Consider the following 13,716-nt stretch of genomic DNA (forward strand, 5'->3'; position numbering starts at 1 on the left):
ACACACACACATATATATTTATATATATATATATATATATATATATATATATATATATATATATACATATATAAACCGCTAGTCACATGGCATGTATGAGTTTTATGTGAACCCGTCTGCTTTTTCGTTTTTGTTTCTTATATATGTTAAGATTAAAATAAACAGCGATACACAATTGATTCCATCGCTTTTTGGTTCGGTCTCATCATTATTTGACCCTTGTTCGACGTGAGTCAAATTATTAATTATTTATTGAAGGTGTCCCGTAAGAGTGAACCTATAGTTGAACGTCATTGTTAAATTCTTCAATATTTAGCTGCTGTTTGTTTTTAATATATTTTGTTTGATTCCCCATTTATGGGTGAAGGAGGGCAAAAGGGAAGTATGGAGAGTAAAGCAGTTCCAGCCGGTAGCTATACTTCAGCCACTGGAAGAAGTTTGACGGCTGGCGTGTTACAGGTTCGAGAGATAAAGATGGACCAGAGAAAGTTGAAGGAGTTCAACCGACTCATAGAAAAAGATGGAACCTGTCTAAAGTTCTCATTGTTATAATCCATCCTTCATTCGTTCGTTCTGTGTTTTATGTCTCCACTGTGGTGTGCTGTCTGTCCTTGTACTGTCCCTTCTATGTATGAGCCTGAGTACTTAATAAAAGAAATCACGCAATTGATTCTATAGCTACAGGATCACGGTTGATGTTATTGCCTCTTCTCATACGTCCTGCTGATAGAAATTCGCAGTTTTCAGCTATTTGATCCTTGTTCTTATACCTGTGCTTATGAAATAAACAAATTACAAAACTTGATATATATAATCATTAGCAAATATTACTGTATGCATATGCGTCACCTAGATAGCTTTCCCAAGATGCTAGCCCACGGTAAATGGGCGTATAAACAAAATACATACACACACACACACACACACACATACACACACATATATATATATATATATATTATTTGTGGATTAACCAGGCTACTATTGGTTTCGTGTTGAGAGAGATATATATCTTAACAACTATCGAACCTGTTTCATGGGATGTTGGTGTTCGAATGCGGTGTTGAGCATTCATTCTCACTGTTTGATATTAACGTGTATGTATATATATATATATGAAGTATTATTTCCCAAAATGGTTTCGAGGGATATGTAATCCTGACGGTTACCGTGTTAACTCTTAGATCGGTTCTTAATGCCGGCTAGCCATACCGAATGTTGGGGAAACTCAAGTTAGTGAAAATTTACTAGACTCGGTCATTATCCTCGCTTATTATTCGAATATCCTTTATTATCCTCGGTTATTATCGGAATGTCCTTTTCTGGACTGCATTCTTTACGTACAGATAATAATGAAATTAATAAAGATCTGGAGAATGGAGTTTTGCACATCCATATTTTATTATCCAGTTATTTACATGTTCTTCGTTTGGACATATATAATTTGAATTTTTAATGGGCAGATTTACATATTTATTATCTGCTCTGTTAGGGTACATTATACTAAAGTTTTTCTATTACAATTATGATTTCCTATTAGTTTATACGTTTCCATTTTCTTAAAATCATCTTTATTCTTCACTGTACTTGGTGTTCAATGGTTATATCTAATTTTTCAATTTTCCTATCTTTCCTCGTATTATTATTTTTGTCCTCCCAATTTTTAATTCCACTGAATAGTGTAATTCTATCACGGTTTTTATCATTTTTCTTATTATCTTCTTTTCCAATATCCTGTTTTTTTTGTTGTATAGCTTTTTAAAATTTTAACTTTTCTCTATATTCTGCCTTAATTAGTGCTAAATTGTAAAAGCCTTCATTTTCCTTGAAAATTTCTTCGTTAGCTGATAGGTTCGAAATATGTGTAGACACGTTTTAAACTATTTTCTGGGTTATGCTTCTAGAATGATTACTGTTTCTATTTGTGTATCTTAGGTTTGTGTTAGATTTATAAAGTTTTTAAATTCCTGCACTTAGATCTAAAGTGATATCAAGACAGTTAGCGGAGTAATGTTCATTTTCTATAGAGATGGATAGTCCAAAGTTCTTAAGGAATACGAATCTCTGTTCTCCTGATCTTTATTAATTCCTTTAATAAAGGAGAACGTTGGGAAGAAAAGAGAGTGATGTGGCATTGATGTATAATGTTGGAGATTACGGCATCAATAACAGAGCTAATTTTAATATATTAGCTGTTAAACATTTACTGATAATATCTGCTGATAACAGCGTGAATATTCTATAATTCATTGTAATCCAACTAAATTTTATTCCTTCTACAGGAATCATTAAACAGGACAAGGGAAACTACTTCTGAATTGTATACATCATTTGCCATCTGATAATGATACAGCTATCTAAGAGGTGTTTCATCCAAAAGTATTCACATTTAATAACAGCCACCGGTAACCAGCCACCAACGGCCAGCAGCCAACACCAGTAACACCAGTCACTAGCAATCAATTCAGTCTGTGCGGAATCTTGTTATTTATAAACAGATATCCAAACAGTCGGTAGTGCTTTTGTTCTGTGGTTCTGAATAAAAAAAAATATCAAAATAAGTACTAAACCCTATAAATGTTGTTGAGTATCTTCTCTTTTATAACAAATATTACCACAAGAAAAATGATACATCTGGTAAATTAGAAAATGGTGGGATTACACGCTGTGTCTTGGCCACTCCATTTCGTAACGATTCAGAATCTGACAATTAATGTCTAACTGAAGATATACCATTAACTACCTGCCTTTGATAATGAAGACAAAACCAAATTTACCTTTAGATACAGTATCAAACTTTTCCAATAATTTGTCATGACAAAGTAAGATAAACACTGCGGATATCACACAAAAAGTGATGCGCCATTATATTTGACTTTTGATATTCAAACTACTGTTAAAGTCTACTGTAGATGACTGTGTCCAAATTTGTACTTAACGTGGTGACACTATGGTAGGGAAATAATTCTTGGGTGGGGTTGTAACTGCTGATTTTTCAATCAGACCAAAATACTATGTCGCCATTGTTTTGCTTTTTTTTTTTTTTTGTTTTGATTTTACATTGTAGCTACTACTTGTCCGTCTCAAATCGTGACAGAAGAGCGATAGATTTTGGTTGATTTTAGATTTTGATTTTTTGTCTCGGTGCTGGGATGGGTTTAGATTAAAAACGTACAGAACTGGAACAAAGCTTAAAACATTATCTCGAACGCTTTAAAGGCTCCGCTGAATCGCCGTCTCTAATGTTTAACACTATAAGATATTAAATGCAAGTATGAGTGTATGTGTGCGGAAGGTGCGTGTGTGTTTGTATTAACTGCTTCACTTCTTTTCATTAGTTATTCATAAATATATACACATACATATGTATACCATATATACATATGTGTATATGGTATATACTTAATATACATATACACACACGCACACACACATACACACACATCCAAACAGACACATACACACATATATATATACATATATATATTATATATTAAAGTGATATTAGCGCCAAGTGGTATTTAGCCATAGCAAGTTTTAGGTTAGTTAAAATGTTTGTCACACACAAATACACATGCACACCACACATACATATATAATGCATATATTATATATATATATTATATATTATATATTATATATAAATAAACACACACACACCATAATATATGTATATATATATAATAGTGTAATAATAAAATATATGCATACATACAAACATATATGTACGTACCTACATCTACATGTATATATACATGCCATAATAAATATATATAGGTGTGTACAGGACACCACAAATAGACGTAGAACTCAACGAGAAACGAAAACGTGAAAACAGCATGGAACGAACCATTTTTTTAACAACACAAGGAAAAATCCCTTCATCAGCTGTCCCTAGTTCAACTCCAGCGTGTTTCGAAGGTGTTATATATGCATGTATATATACATGTAGATGTAGGTACGTACATCTATGTTTGTATGTATGCATATATTTTATTATTACACTATTGTATGACTGAGCGCTTCGAGTCGATTCGACTCGATTCGTTTGGCTTCGTTCGTTTCTTCTTCTTCTCTAAGCTGGTTTATATATATATACATATATATATATATATAAGTGGAGATTCCAAAAACGAAGGCCCTTGCGGCTCACATACACAAAACCGGTTTTGTGTATGTGAGCCGCAAGGGCCTTCGTTTTTGGAATCTCCACTTATAGAAATGGAAAAAACGGTCTTTGACTGCCATTCTAATTCCTTGGTATGAGGCGAAACAGCTTGCTGCTAGCCAACTTATTTTTCTTTACTATATACTGAACCTTACAAAGTCTTGACAATTATTTTGTCGTATTTACATACCGAAATTTACCGGTAAATAATTGTTGGTTACATGAAAAACCACAGGAAAATTATTTACCATTTTTATTATATATATATATATATATATATAATATAATATATATATATATATATATATATATATTATAGACATATATATATATGTATGTATTGGGTTGCCAACTAAGTTTCCGCCGTTTTTTATTTAATTTTTTAAAACATTAATAAAAAATAACAACTAATTAATCAATAATGTATTCACTCTTGTTGTTTACTACTTCTTCCCAACGTTCAACAAGATTTTCAATACCTCGCTGGTAGAAATCACCCGATTTCGATTCGAAAAATTGATCAAACCAAGCTCTCAATTCTGTGTCAGTATTGAACGAAACTCCGTGCATAGCATTTGAAAGAGATCGAAAAAGGTGGAAATCCGTTGGTGTCAAATCATGAGAGCACGGTGGGTGTGGCAGCACTTCCCAGATATGCATTTGAATCGTTTCCTTGATTATAATGGCGATATGAGGGCGGGAGCAGAAAAACTCGATGCTGCCGATTAGGTATTTTCTCTTGAATAGCCATTTGGGTCGTTTCATTTGTTGAACATAGAGTTCCGCGTTGACCTTTTGGTTCCGTTCAAGCAATTCGTAATGGATAATCCCTTCCCAGTCCCACCGTACGCACAACATCGTTTTACGTGGATGAAGATCTTGTTTCACGCGCGGTGTCGCTTGTTTACCGGGGCTAAGCCATTCCTTACGCTGCTTCATATTGATGTACAGGCACTATTTTTCGTCGCCAGTAAAGTTACTTGTGTCTATGAGTTGAGCGGTGACGAGCAAGCAAACCAGCGGAGATTGTGGATCGTTGATTTTTGTTGGTATCACTTAAATCGTGCGGAACCCATGCTCCAAACTTCTGAACCTTTCCCATCGAGTGAAGATGCTTCTCTATAGCAGTGTGGGAGCATTCCATTTTCTCTGCCAGTTCTCTTGTCGTTTAACAAGAATTTTCGTGCAAAAGTTGGTTTACTCCCTCTTCATCGAACTCAACTGGACGGCCAGAACGAGGTGCCCCTTTGTGGTCAAAATTTCCATTTTTGAACTTGGCGTACCTATCACGAGCGGTTCTTTCAGCTACGGCACCCTCTCCATACACAGCACATATGTCGCGAGCAACTTTTGCGGCCTTAGAACCTTGATTAAAAGCAAAAAGAAGGAGGTGTCGAAAATGCTCGTTTTTCTTAACTTGTCATTCCATTATAATGATCTGAAAATAAACAAAAAATAACTAAAATTAACTAGAGAATAAAACTCAAAATAGATTCCAAAATAATTCAAAAACAGAATTCTCGAAAAAAAATAGATTCCAAAATTTAAAAGAGAAATAACTGCCAAAATTTAAAAACGGCGGGAACTTAGTTGCCAAACCAATATATACATATATATGTATGTATATACATATATATAGTATTGTATATACATATATATATATATATATATATATATATATATATATATATATATATATGTATATGTATATACATATATATATATGTGTGTGTATATATATATATATATATATATATAATATATATATATATTATATATATATATATATTTTCATATCAAAGAGAATGGAAATTAATAGAAATTATCATTTCCAGTAGACTAGCGTGTAAAAATTAGTCCAAAAACTATGTATTAGTCATAAAATACAGTGTATATTTAAACACATAAGGAATCCACTCATGGGATTCAACACGCTAGAAAGAACAGCTAGGTTCTATAGCCATAAAATTAGGGATAAAATTCGACAGGAACGAAATGAAAAAATAAAAACATTTTACCATCTAATTTCCTGGACCAATTGGTTTCTGATTTTAGTTTAGCAAGAAATAACTTTTACTCGCGAGGTGAAAACGATTTCACCTCTCGAGTAAAAGTATTTTCTTGATAAACTAAAATCAGAAACCAATTGGTTCCAGGAAATAGATGTAAAATGTTTTATTTTTTCATTTCGTTCCTGTCGAATTTTATCCCTAATTTTATGGCTATAGAACCCAGCTGTTCTTTCTAGCGTGTTGAATCCCATGAGTGGATTCCATATATGTTTAAATATATATATATGTATGTATGTATGTATGTATGTATGTATGTATGTATGTATGTATGTATGTATTCTCCAGGATAGATTGCTAGCTACTGAGCCTTTTTTCTATTTTCGCTCCCCGTTTATTTCTGTGTTCTTTTCTGTCGAAGAGCGTAGGCTCGAAAAGTAAAAGACGTTTCCACTTCCCGAGTGTTAAAATAATACATCTATTGTTTCACATCCGTCTTCGCCTTTTGTCGTTTTGTAAATTCCCACACTATATATGTATGTATGTTTATACATATGTAAACTTAGATATGTTTCGACCAAAGATTGGTCCAGGCCATGTCTAACTTAATAGCACCACCTGATAGGATTATTCGAATCCTGTTTAAGTCAAGTTTTGTTTAAGTCAAGTTTTGTTTATGGTCCATTCAAGTAGTTGTATGGGTGAGTTGTATCCAATTATGGGTGGCTTATCTGGTATTCTTTGAAGGAATCTATCCAGACTCCGTTTAAAGTCGATGGGATCCTTTTCTTCTTTGATCTCCCTCGGGACAATGTTAAATAGGCCAGGGCCTGTTGAGGAAATGCAGTGTACATGTATGTTGTGATCTTGAATTGGGCAGGGGACGTATGGCCCGTGGTCCCAGTCTTGGATGAACCTTGAAGCTAATGTTAAGGTCGTTTGGGCAAAGTTGGCGGTATATTCTTCACATCGTACAAATGATGTACCGCTCACGGCGACGCTGGAGGGAGTAAAGTTTCAAGACTTTAAGGCGATCCCAATAATCGAGAGCAGCCATGCCTTCAATTCGTTTAGTGAGTGCCCTCTGGGGTGACTCAATTCTGGAGATGTTTTGTCTTGTAAGGAGAGACCACAGTGGGCAGCAGTATTCAAGGTGTGGCCGTACAAAGGAGGAAAAAAGTGGTATGATGATACCTTGTTCTCTGGACCGGAAAGTTCTTAAGATCCAGGAACTCATCCTACGAGCTATATCGACCTTCTTGTTGATGTGTGCACTCCAACTGAGATCGTCATCAACAATTACACCCAGGTCTCTGATATTGTTAGAGGTTGTGAGCGGTTCCCCTGAAGGAAGAGAGTATGGTTGTTTTAGTGAGGAATTTCTTCCAAAATGCATCAGCTCAAATTTTCCCTCATTCAGTGCATTTGTTTCTGTCTGCCATTGACTCACAGCATATAGATCAGACTGGAGTTGAGTTCGGTCTGCTTCTTCATGACGATTTGCTGGAGCTTAGTGTCATCAGGAAATATTTTCACTTTGCAGTAATGTACAACATTGGAAAGGTCGTTTATGTAAATTATGAAGAGTAGCGGACCCAAAGAACAGTTTCTTATTGTCGTTGGCCCGTATATATTATATATATATGTATGTATATAAATTCATAGATATTATATATATTATATATAATATGTATGTATATCCATATATATATGGATATACGTATATGTATATATATATGTATATACATGTATATATGTATAAATATATATATGTATGTATATATATTATATATATATATATATATCTATTATATATATATATATATATTATATATATATATATATACGTGAAAGCTGGATTGGAGTTACGTGTAATAATTATAACTGTTTGATTCTGTTTGATGCAACTTAGTTTCGCAGGTCTATAACAGGAACCCGTCTCAGTCTGAACGAGACGGGCTTCTGTCAGAGGTATACGAGACTTTAAGTCGCATGGAACCGAATCGGACTCTTTTGAATTATATATATATATATATATTATAATGGAGAAAGCTGGTTATTAATTAGGTATGTAAAAATTACTAAAATTACTAAAAGAAACCAATATTAAAATCTTGACCGTCTGGAAATATTTTTATGAATTCACGTTCTAATAAATTGCCTCTAATTTCGATTTCTGAAATTTATCGAATTTTTTAAACTCCAAATTCTCACAAATTTAAATATTCATTACATCACGGCGTTCAATTTTTTGTAAATTTAAATATTCATTGCATTCACTGCGGAGTAGATTTTAATGTTTAATAATGAGCACTATTAATTCGTTGCAGGTAACATTTTACGTTTTTATTTGCAACAGTTTCTTATTGTCGTTCGCCTGTATTTTCATTAATGATAATTTAATAATAGCGATATAACTTTGATATGAGACACAATTTCTTGAATATTATCAGTTCCCGGAGTTTGTTAAATGAATATTTTTGAGAAAATAAATTTTTTTAATATAACTGTATAATTTTTAAATGATTTTGTGTTGAATGAATGCATGCTATTACACAAAATAGCTGTATAACTTTGATACGAGGCACAATTTCCAGAATATTATCAGTTTCCTGAGTTTGTTAAATGAATATGTTTGATAAGATGAAAATTCTTTAACATACAGGTATAAAGTGTTTTTTTTTTTTAAACGAAGAAGTGATTTTGTTAGTATGTCTACTTAGAACACTATAAGCCTTACAATAATAACTATGTGATTGCTGCTATTTCTAGCAGGCTAAGCGAGATAGTTTTTAACGAGCTTTCATTTATATATAATATGCGGCTGAAAAAGAAAATTTAGTAGCAAAGGCAGAACGGCAGAGAGAAAGACGAGCAACTGAATCGACTGAATCAGAGGAAACCAGGGCAAAGCGACTGAATCAGATGCCTGAATATGCACAGAGACGTTGACATGACTCTTATCCCGCTACACATGACCGACTAATTAGAGTATATAGAGAGGAGAATATTCTACTTCAAAATAATGGTGTCAGATCAGAATAGTTGATGCAACACTAAAGAGATCTTTTCTTTGTGATCATGTGGAAGTAGTGGAGTCGACAACCAATCTAAGACTTCTTACAGAAGGTCATTCTGATGAAAGAGAGTTTGCTAATAACCTTCTTGATGTAGGAAATGGTAACATTTCTTTTGAACAAAGCCTAGGTGAATTCAAAATCAAACTACCCAATGACCCTTGCCTTGAAAGTGGTACTCTTTCAGATCTCTGTGATCCAGGATCTCTGATGAGCTAAAAATATACAGATGCTCAGATACAGTTGATAATGAAACTCTGTACTCAGTCGAGTTCATCAACAAACTTACACCATCAGGGTTTCCACCACACATTCTCAAACTGAAGAAAAATACGATGCATAATGCTTCCGAGAAATTTAAACGCTACTAATAGACATTGCAATAGTTTACACTACATCATTGTCAGTTTACATGATCATGTTATCGAGGCGGAAGTTGCTTCTGATCCTTATGCAGGATCAACTCTGCTAATCCCAAGAATACCACGCGTATCTCAAGAAATGGAATTTCTATTTACATTTACACGCAATTTCCTGTCAAGCCAGCTTTTACCTTCACGTTCAACAAGGCACTGGGACAGACTTTTGAACAAACTGGAATATATCTTCCGACACAATTCTTCTTACACTCTTCTTACGCGATCAGCTGTATGTTGCATTATCTAGAGTTCGGAAGGAGGCTAATGTAAAAATATTGGCTGAGAGAAATGGAAACAGTATGATTACTGACAATTGAGTCTACAAAGAAATACTACTTTAAAGCAAAATATGCTTTTTAGCAAGTTTCAGTAAATAGAATTAACACATAAATCATATGTAAAGTAACATATATTTGTGTGGAATTAAATTGTGTTGGCATATTTCAACACATGCCGAATGAATATCTTATATTAGATCACTTTAAATTTAGGTATATTTGAAAAAGTAAGGAAACGTCATTCCCATGTGTTGTCACAGCACCAGACTTTTGTGTGTGTGAGTGTGTGTGTATCCACACTCACACACACATCCATCCATCCATTCATCTATTCATCTATCCATTCATCCATTCATCCATCCATCTATCCATCCATCATCTATCTATCTATCTATCTATCTATCTATCTATCTATCTATCTATCTATCTATCTATCCATTCATCTATCTATCTATCTAACTATCAATCTATCTCTGCACACCTATGTAAGTTCTACCAGTTATTAATAAATATATATAACAGATTGACTCTTTAAAAAAGAGAGATTGTGACTGATAAAATAATGAAAGCAATATTTACTAAGCAAGTGAGCACTATTATACAAAGAAATAATTAGACGTAAAATATCATTAAAAATTATTAGAATTGGGAATCAAATGTGGAAATATTATCGAGTGGCCAGCAGAAAACCGCCCGGTATATACATACGTGAATATGTCTGCATGTACGCTTGTGCGTGTATGAGATATATGTGTGTAAGGTGTATGTATGTAATGAGCGTTTGCAGGCATCAAAGTGCTCAGAATATTCATACTTAGGTCCATTTACAGTAGTTTTTGAAGTATAAGAAGTTATTTAACTCTTTGGATATCACATCAGTACATAACTTAGTTTGCATCAAGTAGTCTCATTTAATTAAAACCTCTAACTTACGATCACGTATATCCTCTCAACGCCTTCTCTAATTGAGGTCTAAACCCCTTAGAGCTTCCCAAATAACGTAACTCATAAGCTTGGTGAACCTCAGCTTTCCACAGAAAAGCGACTAAATGTTTCCAAACCAGGAGTTTCGTAACGGAAAATCTAAGACCCGATAATACTATTTATCCATCACAATTACAAAAGTATGATGAGAGCATCACTATCCTTATTAGTTTAATATTGTTTCATGTTTAATTTCATGAGCATGCGTTTCATTCCATCAGCTTTTCCCTCGAATATCTTTTTTAAATAGAGCTGCTAATAAAGATCTCTTGTTCAACGATTTGAGTGAAGAGCATTGAATTGAGTGGTAAATTAGTGTACCCAAGCCTACCATGTCGGGCGCAGACGAAACACCATCACCCGCTTATCATCAGATTTCTCGCTCTAATTTTGCTCTTGACTGGTCATTCTTCAGTGTACCAGAGTTTTCAACCAGTTGGTGGATGAAGCGTTCTATAGGTCGTCCTGCCAAGACGACCCAGGGGACACTTTCCACGTGTTTTTCCCAACTCAACCTTTGACTCACTACTTCATCATTCTTTCATTCTTCTTTCCTTCATAGTGGAGATAACACTTGGAAGATTACCATGAAGGATATATCTGCTGTACTGGACTGCCATTTGATGTTAAGTGTAGTTCTCAGAAATCTTATTTATGTTCCACCTACATTTTCTCCAATTCCTGAGTAGTCCATGTGGTTAATTTCAAATATATTTCTGCTACATTGACATAGAGCCAAACATTTGTTATATCGGGTATTTGGGTAAATATTAGCTAGCACGTGTATCTGCTGGCAAGCAGATTTCAGAAACGATATGTAGATATAATCTATCTGCCATATTATGACAACCAGTTTAAAGCATGGTATTAAATGTTTATTCTGTGAGCTGTAGTTAATCTCCAGAGATAGATGTGTTATTTCAAAAACTACAAACGCATCAATCTTGTTAGATTTAATATTGCATGGCTTTTGTGTCATCCAAACTTGCAGATTGGTATTTATCGTTAAAAAGTAACCAAAGAGATACACACACTAGCACTTATACATTTGCTTTGTCTCTCTCACGCACACACAGGTACACGTACATACACACACATAATACATACACATATATAAATATGCCTTAGACATATCAACATATGTTACTTGCAACACGTGTCTTTATTATATGTATATATATATATATATATGTGTGTGTGTGTGTGTGTATTTATGTATGTATGCATGTATGTATCTATATATAGAAACATACATACATATATATATACTCACGCATACAAATGTGTGTATATATATATACATACATATATATGCATATGTACACACAAATATATGCACATACATATAATAAATGCATACACATTTGTATGCGTGAGTATATATATGTATGTATGTTTGTATATACATACATGCATACATACATACATAAATACATACATACATACATATAATATTATATATACTTATAGGTACGTATGTGTCTATATATGGATGTATGCACGTACGTATATATGTGTGTGTGTGTACATACATATGCATATATTTATTAGATATACATGTATACAGAGATGCACTTATATATACTCACACATACATATGTGTGTACATACATATATGCATATATACATCCATATGTATATATATGCATATGTACACACAAATATATGCACATACATATAATTAATGCATATATAGCATATATATATATACTTATACGTACGTATGTATATATGGATGTATGCACGTACGTATATACATATACATATATATATATATATATTATATATGTGTGTGTGTGCGTGTGTGTGTGTGTATGTATACACCGCTGCACTTATTTACATATTTATTCTTGAGTGTTACTGCATGCGTGCATATGTGCAAGTTTGTGCGCATGTGTGTGTTGTGAGTATGTGCATGAATGAGATATCTGTTCAAATATTTAGCCTATATTATGTAATCGATTCAAATATTCGATTCCCCTGTATCCCATCACGTCAAGTGTATTTTGCATTTAGGTTTTACAAATATTTTTTTATTGCACATCTAAAAAATCTGTGATTAATGCAAATATGAAGGATGTATAAGATTTATCGTCTGTTCTTTGGGATATTACTTAAATGAAATCAGTTTTATGGAGTGTCAACTCGGATTCAAAAGTGCAGCACATATTTAATTTCTAGAGAAACTACAGCTACGCAACGACTGAAAATTCAAGGATGGAACTCTAGGGATTTAGAAACATCAGATATTTGGAAAATCAGTATGTTACAGGGGTCTTTAGGAGAGAATGCACACTGTTTCGAGGCCTTCTTCTAGATGACTTTACATCGCATCGCCCCTCACCACTACCACCACACTACTGGATCCACTATTAAGTTCATTTTGGCATCATCAGAATCATTTAAGTCGTGAAAATATTCAGATCACACATACACACACGCGCGCACACACACCACCTCTTCAGTCAGATTTTATCATCCCGTTCCAACCACAACCAATGGTTGGATGTCTGAACTGTTGAATGGACTTCTTTCAAGATGACGTTTGCTTGACGATGCTTGATGCCGATTGAAAGAAGACAGTCTCTGTTTGGTTCCAATAAAACCCCTACACTCAAATTCTATGAGAAAGTGTGCTATAATCCAAGCAGCAACTTTACAGCCTAAATGATTTCTGATTAAGGAAATTAAGAAACGGCAATTTGTTGGGTGTCCAAATTTACTGGGAAGATGAAATCAATAGACCGTTGCAGTTCCGTTCTAATGATAGAGGATTATGTA

The sequence above is a fragment of the Octopus sinensis genome, linkage group LG5, assembly GCF_006345805.1.
Source record: "Octopus sinensis linkage group LG5, ASM634580v1, whole genome shotgun sequence".
Lineage (NCBI taxonomy): Eukaryota > Metazoa > Mollusca > Cephalopoda > Octopoda > Octopodidae > Octopus > Octopus sinensis.